We start from the raw sequence: 9,111 nt of genomic DNA on the forward strand, positions 1-9,111 counted from the left end.
CAGTGTTTCATTCACTGGCCCGACCTCCAAGCGCATCTGTGCTGGTGAGGCAGTCTTCGGGAGTTGAAGAAACTTTTTGGAAATGCGCGTTATTAGATTGTTTAGGGTTTCTGCATCATTTCCATGCATTGCAACACTGGCTTATGATAGTGTTGGCAGAGCTTTAGCTGAAATTATTGTTAATAATGGTTTCAAAGATGGATCCTCCAGTTTCTTTGCAAGTGTTTTGAGGGCGAATGTTAGTGCCCCTTCACGCTATCTCAATGTATTTTTTATGATCACGAAACGAAAGTTTATCATCAATGAAAAATCCCAAATATTTATAGCATGACACTTTCTCCAGCAGATTGCCCTTTAATCTAATATGTTGAGTCGGGCTGTTCGATTTGTAATAAGCATAGTTTTGGGTTTTTTTTTAATTTAATTCCAGATTATTTACCGACAGAAATTCGGAGAGCTTGTTTATTAGTCTTGTCTAGCCTACCTTAGTCAAGCTTAAGAGAACAATATCATCTGTGTAGGCGAGATGCGATAATTGTAGTTTTCCCAGTTTCGGTGAGTGTGAATTAATTCCATCTATCTGTCTTGAGAGGTCGAGATAAATAAATTAAAAAGGTGCGGAGCTAGTACGCACCCCTGCTTCAGACCCATGTAGGTGTACACTTTTCTTGATAATCTAGCTCCATTTCCAAGTTAAATGCGGGCCCAGGTATCTGTATAAAACAGTAGTAGACCTTTCAATATTCTGTCTGGTAGGCCCCAGGATTTTAGTTTGGACCACATGAGTTTACGATCTACGCTGTCAAAGGCAGCTTTTAGGTCAATGTAACACAGATGAAGATCTTGTTTTCTATTTATGCATCTTTCAGTGATCAATGAAAAGGAGAGAATAATTGTAGTGGTTCCAATACCCTTCCTAAATCCAGTTTGATTAATTGGTATTAGGTTACACTCACTAGACCAATCAGCTAGATCTTTAAGGATTAATGACGCAAAATATTTAGGTTCAACATCCTGTAAGGCGATTAGGCAAAAAAAAATTGGACTCGATCTGTCACCTCCTTTGTAAATAGAGGTAATGATTGATCCCTGCCAACTTCCTGGGATCTGATTGATTAATTCTACTTCAGTAAGGAATTTCTCTAGGATCGGGGTCCAGTACTCCTGTGGAGTTCTGTTTGGGCCAGGAGCGCCGTTGCTTCTGCCTTTCTTTCTTATGTTTGTTATTTCATCTGTTGTGTACATTGATCGATTGGTCTGTAATTTCAATTCATTCTCAATAGTGTGCTTCACAGTAGGTAAATGGAAATTGTCCATGTCATGGAGTTGCTCTTCTTTAAATTTATCCCTGAGAAAGTTAACCCACTCCTGCTCTTGTATGTGCGATATTAAGATGTTTCGAGGTCTCCACAAGTTGTTTATTGACTGCCAGAATTTATTTAGATTTGAATGTCTTAAGTTGTAAATTAGTTTAGACCAGAAACTCTCTGCTTTCTCTTTTTAAAATTCCCATATTCTTTTTTTTAATTGTATTCTCATTTGTTAAAATGCTTTCCAGCATGTGCCCTTGGATTTATCCTGTCACAGTTTCCTTTGAGCTTTTCTTAGTTCTTTTTTTAACGCTTGCAGGTCTTTTGGTAGATTTCTTGTCTGGTCGTAGCTTTTGACCCCAATTTCTGACACTTTCATAGTTTTTGCTAATTTGTTTAGGAATAGAGACCAAGCTTGTATTCTGTTAATGGGTTCTGAAGTTAATTGGGCCAAGAAGCTCTTTATTGTTAAAAACAGGTCTATTTTATTTGTGTTTCTCCATTTCAGGTGTCTTAGATTGACTGAAGTAATTTCACCCTCGGGAAAATTAGTAGGTTGATCTCTTGTTGTGTCTAGGTTGAAGATGACATGCAGCATTGGGTGATCACTCAAAGGGGTAAATTCTATGTAAAAGTAAGCTAATATCGGTAATAAGGGAAGGGTTGCAAGTGGGAAGTCTAACATCGAGTGCACCCTTGAACCATATAATGTTTTTTACGGAGGCCGATCTTCGTGGATTTCTTCCATTAAGGACCCGCATACCTTGGAATTCAATATCTGTGACTAGCTGCTGACCAATACGGTCCGTACGATTGAACCCCGTATTGTGTTGCTGTGGCACACACCAAAATGAGTTGTCTGCAGTTAGAATTTCGTCTTCATCTGGAATGAATATCAAATTTGAATTAAAATCGCCTGTTACTACTATATTCCAGGTCGGGTCATCGCAGCGTAGTTTTGATATTGTTTTAATTAGAAGGGCGTTTTTCTTCTTTTTTATTTGAGCCTTTGGTTGTGTATAGTAATTGATTACTATTATCATTTTACCTGTATTTAAGTTTTGATCTGAGAGTTTTACAATTTGTATGCTGGGATCCTGGGATTTCAGCTGTTCTGTAGATATTTTTAGAGCTGTCGATACATACAGTCAATCCTCCTATTGCCCTGCCGTAGTGTTTGCATTTTTCCGCAGCTACTGTATAGCTCCTTATGTCAGACACTTTGGTTGTTCAGTGTACTGGGTAGCCAGTTCCATTCATCTTGATTTATGTCACTCATCCCTTGTGCTATTTTTATTGATGTGATAGGAGTCTGAGCTGTTTCACTCCTGCCTTTTGCATTATGTAGAATTGAATATACCTGTACCGCATGTTTCTTATGATTTATTATCCTTTTTGTGTCCTGCTGTTCGGTCTCTCTCAATGGGAATGGATAACGAGGTCTTACTTGTTTTTTTAATTGAATGCCCCAGGCAGAGAATTGTTTAGAGCTGCTTAGTATTAGCTGTGCTAACTCCGGTGTCTGCCATGTTGTTAATGTTCGTTCTTTTGTTGTGTTTATTTCTCCTGAGAGAAATTACACTGTTTCAAGATCAGACGAGTACATATGTTTTAGTTCCTGAATTTCTGCCAGGAGCTTCAAGATATAACCTCTGTTTAAAGTATCACAGTTTCCCTGCGTTTCATATTACGGAGACCATAGCAGCTGGTGATCTACCTGGTCTTTGGTTGTTCTTCCTATTATGGTATCTTTATCCTCCATTCTCTTGATCTGAGTTTTGACTTGGTTAGGAATGCAGATACTAAGTTGACCGCCTTCAGGACATTGCTGTCTGGTTTGTACAGGATATTGAGGAGATGCTAGAGAACGTTGAGCATTCACTTCTTTTACTAGATGGCACGTTAACGACCTTGAATTTACTTTCTCCACATATGTAATTCTCCTTACATCAGAGTACCCATCATTAATGTCAATAGGTTTGTAGCTTACTGCTAAAGCCCTTTGTTTTTGAGTGTTTGGCAGAGTTGCTTGCTTTATTTTAACTCCCCGTTTTGACGCATTTAGGGGCAGATTTATGATAACTGGCGCATCCCCAGGGATGCGCCAGTTATTTTGCGCCGCTGCTCTGCCACCCATGGTGCACCGCATTGTAAATGCGGCGCACCATGGGGCAAAAACAGCACAGATGCGTGACGCATCTGTGCCATAAAGGTGGTGCATTGTTGGAGTTGCGTCGCAAGCGCGACGCAGCTCCAGCAAGGCTCGGGGGTGCCCTATCTGTCCAATGCTGCATCAAGCCTTACGCCTGCTTCAAGCAGGCGCAGGGTTTTGACGCAGCATTGGCCTGGAAGTGACTGAGTGAAATCTTATAGATTTCACTCAGCCACTTTTGCGACGCGCACCTGCCCCGGAACGCCCACCCTGTGCCGGAACGCCCACAAGTGTCGCAGGGCTTTACAACTTGATGCATCTGCCTAGATGCGTCACGTTGTAAATGGGTCGTAGGGATGCACCACGTTTACGCCGCAGTTGCGTGACTCAAACGTGGAGCATTACCAACATAAATCTACCCCTTAGAATATCCTCTTGATCGTCCATCCTCTTACCGACTTCCTCCTCAGTTCTATTTTCATTTTTGTGTAACCATGTCGATAAAGGTATATTGTATTTTCCTGGCTTATTGCTATTAGCTACGATGTTTCGTTCATTATATGACATACTACTAGCTTCTTGCTTTACTTTTGCAGCTACAGGTTGTTCCATTGACTTAAATTTTTTAGGACATTTAGGTGATTCTTGTGTGCAATACTCAGATTCTCTTGTGGTGGTCTTATTGGTGTAATTCCTGGAGGCTTCCACTTTGTCTATAATAGTATCATTAGTTTTTTTATAGAGAGTGTTTTCATCTCTTGTGTCAGTATCCTGCGCTGGTTGTGGAGGCTGTTCCTTTTGAGGTTCATCTGCTGTTGTTGTGACAAAGATGGGTATACTTTTTTAACTTCATGGGTGTTAAATTCGTTTACCCTGTTTCTTGCTTTTTTTTCTTTCCTTTTTTGCCGTCTAGATTATGGCCTCAGTTTTTCTGGTTGTTCAGTGACAACGCTCTGATTAATTTGCAGTGCTTTCTCCATCTCAGTAGTGGAAGTTTGAGGCTCTTTGATTTGATCATGGTTGATTCTTGCTGGTTCCTGTATGTTATTTTGAACTGTATTTTCCTCAAATATTGATATAATCGTGGGATCCAGGTTCACCACCAGTAAGATCATGCTCTTGTTCAAGCAGAGTATCTGTTCCATTATTTTTGGTAAGAAACCTAAGTTATCTATTATAGGTCCACATGTACAACTTGATTCCTGCAGTGAGTAAACTGATTGTACTATTTTTATAAATTTTGTTAAGTCTTCAAGTTTTGTATTTATTCCAGCTATGTGTGATGCAATGATATTCATTAGGTCTATCTGTATATCCAGTTAGTCTGACTGCATTATCAGCTCCACAAACCATGTCTCTCATGTCTCAAATTCACACTGGAGCTGAACATGTTTTGTATACATTTCTTACTAAACACTTGAAAGGGATCGAGCCTTTTCTGCCTTACGTAGCAGTAATACTGGTGCTAAACACATAGCCTTTTACAGAGTGTCAAAGGCCTTCTGACACTCTGGGGTCCTCATGACTTTCTTGGGCTGATTTTTAGAAATGAGTTCTGTCAGGGGAGTTGCAATGGTCCCATAGTTCTGAATAAATCTTCTGTTGGATTTATCATAACTAATACAGAAAATATGTCCTAAAACATTATTTTCTGTGAGCAAAAACCCAGCCTTCTAGCAGCCTCTCCTGATTCGCCAACCCTTTACTAGGCTAATCCAAACTGCTTTGATGAGGTGATAAGTAGCCTGCACAGAGACAGAGGTTATCTGATGGTGGGAGCTCTGCAGCTGCAGCGAACAGGCCAGGATGAGGGTGTAATAAAAGAGCCACTCTTGTGATTTCGGCACCCTATGATGACCCTTACCACCACCATTTTAATTGACTTTTGTGTGTCCCTTAATGTAGGATGGTTCTGCATTTACCTGTTTGTCTTCTGTTCTGTAATTTTGCTATCTTTCAGGGGGAGCTGTTACAGAGTGGAACAGTCTTGCTAAGAGCAGAGCATGTGGGATGTGTATTTGAAGGTGTGCAGTTGTGCAGGAATGTGTATTGTATTGTGCATTGGTGAGAATTATGAGTTCTTACTATTGGCTTTGACCATTCTGTTTGCTGACTTTACCTTGCTTTATGGCAGTGCTGACTATTGCCTTTGATATGCTCTCATGTCATCTTGCTTTTCAATTCCATCTTGATTTGGGCCTTTGTATCCTGCACGAAACTGCAGAGCTGAAGAGGACATGTTTTGTTTTCACTTGTTTTCTGCACTCTATGTGCTAGTAAAAACTGGTTCTTATTGGAGGAATGTACAGGCTCCTTCTCGAAGTCATAGCAAAGGCCTGATCAACCAATGCTGTGTCCTTGGCACGGAGTGGTACGGAATCTGATGGGAAAAGGAGGCAAGGCTTTCTAGAAGCTTCAACCAATTTTTCCACGTGTATTAAAAGGGGGAGCCTCCACTGGTCTGGTGGAAGTTGGAAGTTTGGGAGTTTGGATTCCGAGTGAGGGCAGACGTGTCTATCTCGGATTGAACCCTGATTGCTGAGCTCTGATCCCCAGCTGTCTGAAGACTTCCCAGGGCCAGAAGTTGGCAGTGTACGCATTAGGTGATGTATTAAGTTTTGTGAATATTGCCATTGTGATGTGAGCCAGTGGCTGTGATCGCTTGAGGTGTTTTCTTTGTGGTGTGGGAGGTGTACATCCAGAGTGATCCTCTACTCTGTATATGTATCTTTCTGATCTCTTGCAGGACGTCCAGTGTACCTTATCTTATATCAGTTATTGCTTGTTTATTAATTAGTATTATAGTTTGCTCAGTTATTGATTCATGCCTTTAGATTATAAGTTTGCTACATATATTTGAATCTAATGCATTTGGTATCTGAGACAGCCTTTGTTTTGAGAGTATTATGTAATAAACCCCAAGCCTTATTCTAAAAGTGATAGTCTTTGCATTTTGTTAAAAAAAACTCCTTTTCAAAAGGAGCTCTTTGTTTTGTGTTGAAGTCTTGCTGTGCCAGGGGGGGGTAAGACATGCTCAAAAGTGTATATCATTCAAAGGTGTAATAAATGATATATTTGCCTCCCAGGTGGGAGTGCAGTGATTGGGTGTGGCTTATTGGTGAGAAGCCACATTCAAAATATTTTTGGCGTAGTCGGCAGGATATGAACATTGATTTAAAAGGGGAAGAAATATGTTTTCTAGAAATTGAAAGCAGACTCTCAGATACCAATTGATATATGTATATATTTGGTTGGGAGGTAGCCCATGTGGTGTGCTAGCCCGTGAGTGACCTCATTGTGCTGGGTTGAGTGAGAATTGGAGTGTGTGTTTAAGTGTGTTTTGTAAAAAGTGCTTATAAATATATTGCTACGTAAGGCAGAAAGGGCTCGATCCCTTTCAAGTGTTTAGTAAGAAATGTATACAAAACATGTTCAGCTCCAGTGTGAATTTGAGACATGAGCATGGTTTGTGGAGCCAAAAATACCTCTGCAATGTTAGCCTGTCAGAATAAATTACTGCAAAGTGGGAAACTTGCCAGACTGTGGTAGAAAAAGGATATGGTTTGTATCATGCAAAATAAGTAAAGGAAAAGCAGAGGAAGGGTTAATAGGACAACAGTGCATTTAAAGGTTGGAATTGACTGGAAGCCTGAAATGTGGGATGTTCTTTGTTTGAAATCTTTGGGAAAAGCGCTTGAAATTGTTTGGGTTCTTTGAGAACCTGATAAAATAAAAAGAGCACTTGAAATTGCTTTCCCAGGCAAACTAATGAATTAGGTCTTTTTCTGAATATGCCTAGAATGAGTTTTGTGTTGCCCTGCTTGTTCTTAATTTGTAAAATGTAACAAATGTAAAAATATTGTTTGATTAGAAGTACTAGAATGTACACTATCAGGGGTGGGGGAATCCTATCGCCCGATGCCCGAACAATGTTGTTTTTATTGATGGTCAAGAAGATTTATTGTCTATTATGTCCGACGGACAAGTAGACATTAAATCACGTTAATACAACAGGCTGTGGGCACTCTGGGGATCACAGCCAATCAGAAGCTTGCAGAGAGCCTTTGGAGTCATCTGATTGGCTAGCAGCCCATGACTGGGGTCTAGCCATTGATCGGCTGGGGGAGTGAAACTTCACTCAGCCTCTGCAAGCAGTAGTTGTGGCCGCCGCGAGGCTAGCATTCAGGTAAAATAAGCAGTTTTACCCATTACAGCACTGCTAGTATTTGTAAGTGTGAGGTTGGATGCACGCATAAAACTATACTTTACTTGATTGCATTATATTGTGACAGAGGTGTGATTTTTTTTTTAGCAACCATGGGTAAAAAGATTAATTAGTACAAAAGCCTAGCCCTGGCCCGCCGTGGTGCCTGAGAAGAGGGCGTCAAAAAAGCCATGTATCGCAAGCAGGAGCGCTGCGCTTCCACCCTGACAAAAACAAGGAGCCAGGCTGCTTCAATCGTGGTTAGTGACCCCAAAAACCAAGAGTTCTTCGACAAGTACGAAGATAATTATGAAGGGCGTGGTTGGCGGGCTCAGTGGACCTAATGGCCGGTCATTCAGTTACACTTTTCACTGCGATCCTTACGCGATGTTTTCAGAGTTCTTCAGAGACCACAATCCTTTTGATAAATTCTTCAGTGCACGGAACGCAACGAGCACATGAGAGGTAATGACCCATTTGCCAGATGTCGGATGGGGGGTGGGGGGGTCAGTGGATTAGGTAACAGGTTTCCGTGGGCTCAGCGAGGACGTGATCACGTCAGCAAAAAGCAAGACCCTCCAGTAATGCGTGAGCTTAAAAAGTATCTTGATGAAATCTACACCGGCTGCAACTGTAAATGAAGATTTCTGATGAGCACCTGAATCCAGACGTCAGAACTACACACTCCGAAGGACGAGATCGTATTATCATAGAAATCTTGAAAGGGCACGAGGATTACCTTCCTTAAAGAAGGAGATGAAACACCCACAAACATACTCTCCGATCTAGTGTTTGTTCTGAAAGATAAACCCCATCTAGTCTTTAGTGGGAAGGCTCTGACATTATCCACGAGCAAAAATCACCCTAAGCGAAGCGTTCTGTGAATGTACCGTTACCCCTTAATGCCCCGACCCTGGACAGCAGGACCATCTGACCGGCTTCAAGGACGACGTGATTGAAAATGAGAATCCCAGGCGAAGGCCTCCTGCCACCCAAAGCCCGAGAGCAGCGGGCCGACCTCATCCTAGAGTCTGAAGCAAAGTTCCCAGACTAAATCCCTCCTTCCTCAAAGGAAGTACTGGAGCGGATACCGCCTGCATAGCCACAACGCCAACAAGACAATCGAACCGGAAAGTTGGCGTTTGTTTACAGCTTATATAATCGGTCAGGAGAGCGTGCTGTATGGCCTGAAGAAAAACTGTAAAAAGCAAGAGTTATACGAAATATTAAATAGTAACATGCTAAAACATACTTGTATTAAAACTCGTTTCATTTTAAGTTTGTATCTACTGGGCCTGATCAAAGTTAGTCTCAGTGTGTGTGAAACTTGGGGTTGCATTTTGGCAAGTTGTTGTTTTTCACCGATATACAGTGGGTTATCATGACTTCACTGTGCAAGGGTTAGGTACTTGTAAAATATTCAAAAAAATGTAAATCTGCATAGC

General features: G+C 41.2%; 1 pseudogene; it reads left to right on the forward strand.

Moving 5' to 3' along the window:
* Positions 1-7,779: 7,779 nt before the first annotated feature.
* Positions 7,780-8,768, forward strand: LOC147736482 (dnaJ homolog subfamily B member 1 pseudogene; annotated as a pseudogene).
* Positions 8,769-9,111: the final 343 nt, after the last annotated feature.

The sequence above is a fragment of the Lissotriton vulgaris genome, chromosome 1_2 (genome assembly GCF_964263255.1).
Source record: "Lissotriton vulgaris chromosome 1_2, aLisVul1.2, whole genome shotgun sequence".
Lineage (NCBI taxonomy): Eukaryota > Metazoa > Chordata > Amphibia > Caudata > Salamandridae > Lissotriton > Lissotriton vulgaris.